The following is a 13,178-nucleotide window of genomic DNA, read 5'->3' as shown; positions in this document are numbered from 1 at the left end:
TCCAAGCACTGAATTTACACTAGCAGATGACATATGACCATAGAGCAGGTATCAAAGGAAAATGAAGGCCAGTTCACACAAACTTTTTAGACAATATAGTGTATCAAGAGCTCATTTAGAATATCTTAATCAGAAGCAAATGCAATTGTAGTTGCAGTTTTTATATCACTATAAGTATATTAAATGTTCTTTCTCTGATCCTTTGGAGTAAATCTTAATTTTTTTAAAAATTTCCACAGAATATTGATCAAAGTAGAATAGGAAATAGCTCAGTAAACGCTGGAGCCCTCGAGTTTTATAATATACTCAGAAAAACAGCTCAAAACAAAGCCGAATCAAAACTTGAAACCATCCTTTATGCATGAAAAATTTCTTAATTTTCATCAGAAGAAAAATTACAAGAAGCATGAAAGAATTATAAATTAGTAATTAATTTTATGAGTCAGACTATGAAACTTTAGGAGAGAGTGATTGAACATCTGTTAAGACATGAAACATCAGAGAATCAATTTTGTTCCATGTCAGGATGATTAACATGGAACCTATTTTCTTAATTAAATGTAACGGAAAAACATACAGAGGCTTGCAATATGGTTTTTAATGACCTAGAGAAATCACATGACAGGGTCACTAGAGAGGTTATGTGGTTGGTTTTGGAAAAGAAAGGAGTTCCTCTAGAGCATATTAAGTTGATGGAGTTGTAACTAGTGTGAAAACAAGTGGAAGCATTACAAGTGAGTTCCCTATCACAACTAAGTTTACATCAATAATTAGCATATAAGAGAAAGGTTGATGAAGTAGAGAAGCACAGACATGTCTTGCGTGATCGTAGAATATTCTACCTATTAAGTGAAGAGAAAATTTTATAAAACTACTATAAGACAAGCTATGCTCTATAATATTGAATAAGAAGCATTACATTCATAAAATGAGTATAACTGAAATGAGAATGTTAAGATGAAAAAATGGAAATACACAAAAAAATATGATTTGAAATGAGGAAATTTGCTTAAAGATAGGGGTGACCCCTATTGATGAAAAGATGAGAGAGAGTCGCTTGAGATGGTTTGTTCATATTCAAAGGAGAAATTAATGCATTTGTGAGAAAGAGTGAGTTTATTTAAGTTGAGGGAAAGAAAAAAGATAGAGGAAGACCAAAAATAACATTAGTAAAGAAAGACATGTCAATTAAATAAGTAATAAAGAGTATGACTTCAAATAGAATGGAATGGCGTAAAAAAATACATGTAGCCGATCTTGCCTAATTTGTTGAGGATCCATAACTGACCAAACAATTTGGAACTAAGGCTTGGTGTTTGTTATTGTTGTACAAAAGAACTAGAAAGTTGAAATGGACATCGAGAGGGACTGTGGTATTGGATTGACAAACAGGTTCCGAGTTTCTCATGGCTCTGAAAATTGTTTAGGGTAGTTTATTTACTAATTTTAGTAAATTTCAAAGTATTTCCCTTTGGAAGATTCCTGGAAAGGACGAGAAAAATAGAAAAGAGTAATTAAAATCTGCTATATTAAAAACACACACACACACACTAGAAGTGAAGAGCTAAAACGAAAAGGATTTCAACTTGGGAAGAACTAGAAATGTCAGCTAATGTTGACCCTTTAATATATGGCTCAACAGCTCATAAGCAAAGTTTGAAGGAAAACTTCATTGCCAAGCTAAGTTTTGGTGTAATTATTCAGTACTATCTAGTCTAAATGCATAAGGTCAAGGATGATGGCTGGGAATACAGACAAACAGTTCTTTTTTAGGCCATTGAAAACGCATGCAAATGACTAAGGAAAGATACAAAGTATATTCTTAAATTTTGAAGGTGGAGTCTTATTCCTTTAGATTGCAAGGAAACTCTTACATTTTGATATAAGTGTAAGCTTTAACAAAGTTCAAGTTCAACACAAACTCTACTTCATAATGAACCGGTGAGATCACTCTTGACACTATTATAAATGGATAATGTATAGTATTATGATTTATGGAATGCATGGATTACTTTTCATTCTAATTGACTAACATATATTATATCATCCATCTACAATGCTATCTATATATCATTATAATCAATTTTCCTTTCCCAATTGCTTCCTCAAAAGCTCAAACAGCAAGAGGGGGAAAGGACTTGAGATATCACGTAGAACACTTAAATATTCAATTTTGAAACGTGGGTTATACATAGAATCAAAAATAAACAAGACCCATAAAAAATAATTTGAATAAAAAAAGAACAGATTGACATGAAATCAAAACTTTGATCATATTCCTTCACAACACCCAAATATGCATATCGCAAAATGAAACAACATTCCAATGAAATAAATGTGCACCCAGAAAACTGAAGAAGATCTCGAATAAAAGCAGGGGAGAGTGTTATTATCTTGGCTCATTCGAATTTGAAAGTTCTTTCTCAGCGAGAGAAGGAGATAAACCGTAAACGGAAGTTTTATTTATTTATTATTTCTGTCTTCTGGATTGGTAAAGGTCGGTGAGAGATAAACGGGTTCCAATTTCCAAAGCAAGATGAGTCTTAAATTAGTCCCTATTGAAGTTTGAGACTGCTTCTGAAGTTCTTTAAAATTATAAATTAGCCCCTATTGAAATCCCCAAAAAGAAATTACCCTACTTTTTTTTTTTTTTTGATGAACAGAAAAAAGGGTAAGGGGTCAACCAACGTGGTTATTCTACTTAAGCGTAACCATAGTAGCACCTTACTTGCTGGATTCAAGATGTTGTTAGAGTGCAGGAAGATCACAGTGAGCTATAACGTTTTAGCTCCACAAAGGATACTAATAAATCTTGAACTATTAAGAAAGACAACTCAAAAAAGTCCATATTAAAACTCGAACCTTGAACCTCACATTTAGTGCATCTTGTGCATCACTTAAGACCACTAGACCATGCCCCTCAATGGTAAAACCCATATACAAGCATACAACGTTTTTTGGATCTTACAATTTTTCCTATAAATGTGTAGGCTATATTAGAAAGAATAAAGTTGAATAAATTTTATTAAGAATAAAAGAGATAATTACACTTCCTTCTTTAATATTTTTGAATAATTGAACTCACTATCTAACCTCAAAAACCTCAACGTTGAAAAATTGTACTTAAGACCTATCATCGCAAACCCATTGTTTTCTAACAATCCTGGTGCACAAATTTTCTAGTCTTTGAATCAATAACAATTTTTGGAAAAGGTACTGTTGTTTGACTCCGTTTTTTATATTGGCAATGCTAGATATTTCTGTTAGTAATTGACATTTTATAATATTTAATATGTTTTTCACCCTACAATAATGAATTTCTTATAATTCAGAGCTAGTATTTTATGAACTAGTATTTGTTATTGCAATTTTTTCTAAAAGCAACGAGGCTTTAGTGTTTAGTAGGGAAATGTTTTCCACACTTAATAATGAACGAAAACAGAAATGAAGCAAAAAAATAAAATAAAATGCTGGACTAGGACTAAATTGAGCTATAAAAGAAGGTTGTTAACTTGTTATTTTAAATTGGTGGCGCAAATTTGGTAACACAATCTGAACTCATTCACTCGTTCAAAGGAAAATGTGTCTAACGTATCAGGTTTATGTAACATCTCTCTTACATAGGGATGGGTTCTATATTCATGAGATCCAAGGTTTATGTAACATCTCTCTCACATAGAGATAGATTCTACATTCGTGAGATGCAATTTCATGTGAGATGGACATTACATATGTCTAATACATATGATAAATTTTCCACTTGAAGGGCACTTAAAGTTGGTTTCGAGTTTTGACTAAATACTTAATCAATAATGGATCCTTCACTCAACTGAATTGGATCGTGGCGGGTATATATCAAAATGATGCATCCGACATGTTGACCATGCTATTGACCATAAAGAAAACCCCATAGGCTAGGCCTAACCACTTGCCTTTGTCATAGAATAGTATTCGTTATTAGTATTAAATTTTTAGTCGTATAAGTCAAAACAAAGAATGATGGAGATCGCCATTTCAATCCCCTTCCATATAGACTGAAAATAGAAAATCTTGCAGAAAGCTTCTAGATTTGAATACAGTGATGATAAGTAATGTTTTATAAGACAATAGAGAACAAAGGGAAATTGATTCTCTATTGTGCTAGGCTAGTGCTGTAGTGCACGAGATAGAACATTAACATTACAAGGTAGTTTAAAAACATACAAGAAGAATGTGCTACGGTTGCTGTGTAATCCAAATCTTATGTTTCACTCTCTCTGCTCCACCCTATCAGTATCCATATTTATTTTTAGGTTCGGGCGAATTAACATGACAGGGTTTGATTTTACTGGGTCAAGTTGTAAATGGACAAGTTTGGGCTCAGCACTAGGACAATATATAAATTCATTTATAAAGTAATTAAACTCAAGTTCAAAGTTTAAGTTCGGTAATTAAACAAAAAAGTTCAAATAATAATGTCATTGCTGATTTTGTAAACACTGACGGTAAGCCTGCTTCAATTCATAAAAGTACATAAGGAGACTCAAAAATAGTGTAAGATGATAGTACAAAGGGAATTGTACAAGACAAGTTTCATATAATTGGGAGCTTAATTAAGGAGAAAATATGCAGTGTTTTTAATACATGTATCTTCCCTCTTATATGAGAGTGGACCCCACAATTGTGAGATCCACCCTCATGTGAGAGGGAAGATGTGTGTACCGGAAACACCATATACCACTTCCTAAGGAAAGAATTTTAATTTAGTGGGGCCTTTGTATAATGTTTTGGGTTGAGTTTTTGAAAGGAGAAAAATAGTACACAACCAAATTTTAGAATTTTATTTTTAAAAGAAAAAAATCACTTATTATCCTACAATCTTGGAAATGTTAAAGGTAATACAAACTTTACTACATAATAAAGCATACAAATTGATGTGTCTTTAAATGTAATTGTCGGGCTTCAACTATCTAATAAATGAATCTTTAAATTTTTTATTTTTGTGATTATGGACATAAAAATTTGTAATATTTCTCAATTTTATTGATTCTGTGTGGTTCCGACCAGAACGGCTGGAATATCCCGTACCAATATGCAAACCAGTACAATTGAGAATACCTCATGTTCCACCTTGGGTAAGATTTAGCCTATTTTGGGTCATTTCGGCCAATTCTAGTCAATTTTGGCCGAGATGAGGATTTCGGCCGATACTAAAGTTTGCCTATTTTAAAAAAAAAAAAAAAAAAATCTAAAACCTAAACTTGCTGTTTTGGGCTTCACTGTTTCTCCTTCGGTTTCATCATTGTCCCTTTGAGCCACACTTCTCTAGTGTTGACATTTTATTTGCTAGAGAACACTTACCTGTTGGGCATGTTAGGGTCCAGCCTTGCTTGTGTGAGGATGCATTAAGACCAAAGAAAGCATTAAAAAAAGAAGAAGAAAAAAGTGGATCGAGAAGTTTGTGGAGAAGAAGAAAGGAGGAGATCAGATGGGGGGGCTAATGTACGGGGCATGACTACCCCTAAAGCTCCTGTGTTCATAAGATCCAATGTATTGGTGCCATGTATACAAGACTTTAACCTTGTTAAGCATTGGGCCTTGGACCTTTGGGACCTTGTGTGCGCATATGAGTTCTATTGGGCTCACGGCCTTGGCCCAGATAAGCCTTAGTACCCTTCCAAAGCTAAAAGACCACAACAATGCCATCGTGTTCAGCCCAAAACCCCTTAGGCAGGTCATTGCAATATATACCCATTGGTTCACGGCCAGGAAGTCGCCCAGCAAATCTCGTCCCTGACTAGTGTGACTACTCGGAAAGGCCATATCTCAGATGCTCGATGTCATCATGAGAAGTACCGCTACTGAACATCACCCACTTGAGGTGGGAACTAGTTCCAATGCCACTCTCACCACACTCCACTCCCAACTAAACACCCACTTAGCAATAACAACATTGGACCTCCTCTCCCATTAACCATAAGAGTAATCATGATTCTTCCACTAATTTTGCGCTATAAATATGGGAAGTTAAGGAAGGAAAAGGGTTGTTGAAAGGTTCACAAAGAAATTAAGGGTAGAGAGTAAGAGCAAGAGTGTATCAAGCTAGTGAAGCGATAATAGAAAGACTGGGAGTAAGTTAATTCACAGGACAAGGCAATTTCGCTCAATCTCTATATAAGGAACTACCCAACGTAGGAAATCCAAAAACCATATTACAAGTAGACTGTGAGCCCAAGTGAGGGTTGGCCCATCAACCCCTCCTTAGGTACGCACATATATGATAAGTGAAAATGGAAAAATACGTGTGGAGTAATGGAGACGGTAAGGAAACTTCTAGGAAATTTCCTAGTTCAAAAGCTAATCCTAGATTCTTATTTACTTACAATAATGCCACAAGTAAAAAGTTATAAAATTTCACATAATTTTTTTTATCAACTTTACTGCATTTTTTTTAAAGTTGAAAGAGTATACACTATACATTTATTAAATTGTTTACAATTATTCAAAATGTGAATTTTATTTGTAGAAAATTATAAATAAATATTTTTTAATCCCACTTTATTTAAATTTTTTTTAAATAATTCATTATTTTATATAATAGTAATATATATATATATATATATTTTTTTTTTAGGAACCCGAAATACTTTGAAATGGTACGCCAAAATAGACCGGTATTGAAATATTCCGTTCCACTAGACAAAACGAGAAGGGTTCCGAAATGGAATTAATAACACTGATATTTCTAACATCATTTTACAATTTTGAGAATTTTTATAATGAGATGGGATCTTTTTATAAAAGGTGAAATTATAAATAAATAAAAAGGAGTATTAAATAGAACTAGGAACCACCATTGGAATTGGGTAATTATTTACGTAGCGTTGAGCTGCTCATGTCCTATATGTAGCATTGTTATTGATTCCGTTCTATTCTGGCCAGAACGACCGGAATATTTTGTACCAACATAAAAACTGGTACCATAATACCCCTCATTCCACCTTAGATAAAATTTCGGCCTATTTCAGAGTGTTCTGGTCAATTTTGGCCAAAATACATATTTTAGCCGATACTAGATTTTGGTTGAAATTAAAAAAAAAAAAAAAAAAAAAAAAACTCCTTGTTTTTTTTTTTTTTTTTTTCTTTTGTTGGGTTTCGAACCCATCTTCTTCTTTTTTTTTTTTTTTTTTTTTTTTTTTTTTTCTTTTGTTGGGTTTTGAACCCATCTTCTTCTTTCTTTTCATTTCATCTAGTGGGTTTCAGTCCTGCCAATCTTCCTCTTTTGTGTGTGTGTGTGTATGTGTGTGTGTGTGTGTGTTGTACAAGTAAATGGTGATGTATTTGACTGTTTGTCAGCCTCTTTACTCTTCCTTAAATGCTATGTCCTTTGTTTTAAATTTTTTGTTTGTTTTGCCAACCCACATGATACTCTTCTCTCTGGTCACTAGTGTTTTAAAATTTGAGTTTTTTCTTTGTTATGTTTTTGTGAGCGCCACAAGACTAACAATAAAAATAGAATGTTTCAGCCTTAACCTTCTTCCACTGTTCCCCCTTTATGTGTAGTCTGCCTTCAGGCCCTTCACTACCTTATATTGATTTACTATTGTTTAATAGTTAATACTTTAATTTCTTTTAGTTTTGTCATTTGTGAGCCCTTCACACGTGAGTCACTTATTGGGAAAGTTAAAAGTTTCAGCCTTTAGCCACTTGTGATGACTTCTAAGCCACCCCACTCCACGTGGCTAACTTATGTCTCACAATTTTTAATTTTTTTTCCTCTTTTAATTTTAATTTAATCATCACTCTTGTTATAATCTAAAAAATGATTATTAATTTATTATTATTATTATTATTGAGTGATATTTGGGATTTGGGCTTAATAAGTTTGACATATTAGTTGAAATATGAACTTATAATTATAAAATTCTTAAAAATTTATATGGGTTTTAATGAATAACCTACAATATATATAAAATAGCTATAACCCGAAATGGCATACCAAAATAGACCGGTACCGAAATATTCCATTCTAATTGACAAACTGAAACGGGCTCCGAAACAGTATTCATAACATTGATATGTAGAACTCTAATCAATTTCACCAAGAATAAACTAAAGGTCAAAGAATTTTCAAGTCATGAAATATATAGATTTGTAGTGATTTACATAGCTCAGGTGCTTATTAAGGGCAAAATTATAATATTAAAAAAAAAATGGAGGTATTAATTATAGGGGTGGTAATTTGTGTTCAAGTGTCGGATTCATGTCATGTTAACTCATGATTATCTGACTATATGAGCTAATACTAACTAGATATGTTTATTAAACGGGTCAAAATCCCTCAACCCTAACATGACCTATTTATTAAACGGATTAGTTGTATCGACTTATTTATCAGATTTTATTAAAATAAAAAAATTACGAAAAAACAAACAAATATATATTTTTTAATATAAAATTCAGAACTAACGAGCAACAGTATCATAAATAATCACTCAAAACTAAAATATATCTCAATATCACAAATAATCAATTACAATATGTCAAAGAAAATAAACCACAACAACTAATAAGTTTATATATCTAAGGTTTGAAGGATATATTGATAAAATGTTATTTAATTAAACAAGTCAGACAGGTCAAATAGGTTCCATAGGTTAAACGAGTCAATTATGTCAACTCAAATATAATATGAACTCATTAAGTCTCAACTCATAACCTATTAATTTCGTATTAAGTTCGCAGATCATGTCCAATTTTGCCACCCCATAATTAATAAATGCATTTTTAATTCCTATATTTTAATTTTTTTCATTTTAATCCCTACATTTTATTTTTACTACTTTTAGCCTCTAAATCAATTTACGCCTTCTATTTTACTGGAAGCTAACTTCCATCACTAATAATGATCAAACTAACAGATGAATAAAATAATTTTTTTTTTTTTTTACATAGTTGGTCAAAAAAAAATGTGATGTTTAATATACTAACAACAATCAAGGTCATAAAAAGGATCAAAGTAATAATTTTAAGAGTAATATTACCACTACAAACTATTTTACAATATTTTTACAAACAGTTGAAGTGACCAACTTTTTATTAGTTTTTATCTAAGTCTACCATTAATATCACTTTTCATTAATCAATAATCACTCATCATATCTGTAAAAGAAAAAAAAAAGTATGTATCTCTAGTATTGGTGCAATGCTTAGCAATCCATTTTTTTAAAAAAAAATTATAGGAAAAAAACAATTTATATTTTGATAATTTTTTTTTTATTTTCCATAAAAATAGTGTCAAAATTTTCCTATAATGGATTGTTAACTATTTCTCTAAGAGTACTATTGATATTTTGACAATTCCTTTTTTTTTTTTTTTTTTTCATAAAAATGACATCAAAATTTTTCTATAATAAATTGTTAACCATTTTTCTAAGAATACTCATTATAATAACCCTTACTCTAATTTTAATAGACACATGAACATGAATTGTGCAAATCCTTTTCAACTATCATTATGTTGTAATAAAGTGGCATTTTATTGTATAATTTAATATTTATTGCACTAACTCCTTGGGTGAAAGTGACGTCTTATACACCTTTTTAGATAAATTTATATATTTCATGGCTTGAAAATTTTTTAACCTTTAGTTTATATTCTTGGTGAAATTGAATACAGTTCTACATATAACACATGAGCCGGCAAGCTATGTGATAATTACCCCATTACAATGATGGTTCTTAGGTATAATTAATGGTGTAAATACACTTTTAATTCTTACTTTTTTTATTTATTTTAATTTCTACATTTTTTTTTATCACTTTCAATCTCTAAATCAATTTATACATTCCATTTAAATCCTTTAAACTACCTTCTGTCACTAATCTAATGAGCAAACTAACGGATGAATAAAATAAATTTTTTTTACACAGTTGGTCAATGAAATAAGAGAAAAAAAATACGTGAGAAGCACTTATCTGCACTTACTTACCTCTGGCGCGCAGGTGAAGAAATGAATCCCACAGCAGTTGACACGTCCCGCCCCACACGTGTGTACTCACCTGCGCGCCAGACGTAAGTAAGTGCAGATAAGNTACAATCCAAACACAGCGCCGAACCCATCTTCATCTTTAGTCAAGGAAAAAGTCCACTTCATCAACACAGTGCCGAACCCATGTTCATCGTTGGGATGATAGTGATGGGTTCGGCAGAGAGCCGTGTTGATGAAGTGGGCTTTTTCCTTGACCAAAGATGAAGATGGGTTCGGCGCTGTGTTGATGAAGTGGGAATTGTGGGAATTTTCCTTGACCAAAAAAGAAGTGGGATTTTTCTTTGGGATGATGGTGATGGGTTCGGCAGAGGCAAAGAGCTGTGGTGATTTGTGGGATTTTTCCTTGACCAAAAAAGAAGTGGGATTTTTCACTAGGGATAAGTGCTTCTCACGTGATGGCTTCATCTCTTTTTTTTTTTTTTTAAAATTATTTTAGCAAAAATATTTAGATTAGATTAAAGTAGAATTTCTATCTTGTGTTAAAAAAAAAAAAAAAAAAAAAAGAGACCCTCTTTTCTCAACTGACCCGGATTTCACTTCTCTTACGGAAAAATATACCTTGGGTTGGGTATATGCTTCTCTTTTCTCATAGCTGGTAAGTTCAATGTTATTAATTTTGGGCCATTCTGGTTGGAATATTTTGTACAAGTATGCAAACTAGTATGAGAATACCTCACATTCCACCTTGAGTCAGATTTCAGCCTATTTTGGGTCATTTCACCTTATTCCAACCAATTTCAGCCGAGATGATAACTTTAGCTGGTACTAGAGCTTTCCTATTTAAAAAAAAAAAAAAAAATTGCCATTTTGGGCTTCATTGTTTCTCCTTTAGTTTCATCCTCGTCTCTTTAAGCCACCACACTTCTCTATTGTTGACATTTCCTTTGCTAGAGAACACTTACCTGTTGGGCAAGTTGGGGTCCAACCTTGCTTGTGTGAAGAAGCATTAAGACCAAAGAAAGCATTAAAAAAAGAAGAAGAAAAAAGCGGATAGAGAAGTTTGTGGAGAAGAAGAAAGGAGGAGATAGTAAGGAAACTTCTAGGAAATCTCCTCGTTCAAAAACAAATCCTAGATTCTTATTTATTTACAATAATGCCACAAGTAAAAAGTTAAAAAAAAAATATTCATATAATTTTTTTGTCAACTTTACTGCATTTGTTTTTAAGATGAAAGAGTATACACTATACATTTATTAAATTGTTAACAATTAATCAAAATGTGAATTTCATTTGTAGATTATTATAAATAAATATTTTTAAATCCCACTTTATTTAAGATTTTTTTTTAAAATAATTCATTATTTTATATAACAGTAATATATATATATATATATTAAGAACTCGAAATATCTTGAAACTGTATGCCGAAATAGATCGGTACCAAAATATTCCATTCCATTGAACAAAACGAAACAGGTTTCGAAACGGAATTAATAACATTGGGTGAGTCCTACTGGTTATGAGAGAGGGAAAACATATACCCAATGTAGGGTGTATTTTCTCCTTCTGTTAAAGGTTTGGTAAGGCCTACCGAACATAAATGAACTCTCTCTTTTCTTCCATTGATATGTTTGCTCTTGTTAATTTGTTATTTTTTGAAGAATTTTTAATGTTGTTTTTTCGTGCCAAATTTATGTGTAATTATCATATTTTGATAAATGTTCTGTGCCCCGGGGGGTGGGGTGTGCGAGTGTGATTACATGTAGTTCTTTATCTAAGTTGGTAAAATCTGTTGAGAGTGGGATCATGACTTATTGCTTACGACCAAGCTTGCCTACAAGGTTGCCATAATTTTGGAGGTTCAAGCCACAAATCCAAGTCTCACTTAGTGATTAGTGGTTAGTCGCTCAACTAGCATGACTCCGTAGAGGAATAGACTTGGTGAAGTCAGATGCTAGTATGAACTCACAGGGCTCAAGTACTTAGGGAGATTTAGGCTTATGGGGTCTATATCAATCTTGTACTGTATCTACTTCATAATGGAGTTTTGACTTGGAGAGTCAACATAGTGGATTTTCACCGAGGGCTGTAATTTGTTCTTCAAAAACATGTAGTTGTGTTTTCATTTAGTTTTATCTTTTTATTTCTACACTTTATATTACTTTGTTGCTTTATATTGCTTATTTCAATCCATAGATTTTTTCAATTGGATAATCACTTACACATGGATTAAATTGTTAGTTTAAACTAAAAGTGATTTAATTAGCTGTAAAATTGGATATTGGGGGTCTTAATATTTGCCTAAGTTGTTAGATATTGTTCTTTCAATTTGATTTCGCTTCTCTTAGTGGTTCAGTAGGGCTATATAGGTTCTACATAGTGGCGGTTCTAGGAATTTTCTTAAGATAGTCACTAAGAAACTTAAATTTTACAAATGTAATAAAGAGATAACTTAAATTTATTAACGTTAAAAAAAAAATACACACTAATACATGAAGTACTATAATTTCTTTCTACTAACAAAGAGAAAAAGAATAAAAAAAAGACTGATAAATGATAAAGTTGGAATTGAGAATGCTTAAATGAGAGTAATAAAGTGAAAAATAGTCTGAATGGANCGACCAAGCTTGCCTACAAGGTTGCCATGCATTAAGAAAGGGGGAGCCTTTTGTCCTATGTGTGTTGTAACCTGCTTGCGGCCTAGTCAAATGGCGACTTGGCTCAAGAACAGATTCCTTGATCTTATTTGCAGCCAGCTCATTTGGTACTAACATACACCCAATCAATCTATTCCAATTATCTCCAGAAACTAGAGAAAACCCTAAGGAGAGAAGATTAATAGGAATTAAGAAAGCTTATTGTGCTCATGCTTTTATAGAGATAAAACCAATTCCAATTGAGTGAATCCATAGCTTTTTTTTCTTCTCTTCCCTCTCACCATGCCATATATATCCTTAAGGAAGAGATTTTTACCTTTACTATCTAAACATTTTTGAGTGTTAGAGAGAAGTTGGATGCTAGGAATTTTTGGAGGAGAGAGAGAGAGAGAGAGAGAGAGAGAGAGAGAGAGAGAGAGAGAGAGAGAGAGAGAGAGATTGATAGTATTTGTTATAACTATGAGCTGAGTTGCTAAGAAAAGCAAAATTGTTGCAATTTTAAAGTCTAAGAGAGCATAATTGTTGACGAACAAGTTAAAGTTTAAATGAT

Source organism: Quercus suber, unplaced genomic scaffold, assembly GCF_002906115.3.
Source record: "Quercus suber isolate HL8 unplaced genomic scaffold, Cork oak 2.0 scaffold_338, whole genome shotgun sequence".
Classification (NCBI taxonomy): Eukaryota; Viridiplantae; Streptophyta; class Magnoliopsida; order Fagales; family Fagaceae; genus Quercus; species Quercus suber.
The sequence above is the reverse complement of the archived record's forward strand: the minus strand, read 5'-3'. Positions refer to the sequence as shown.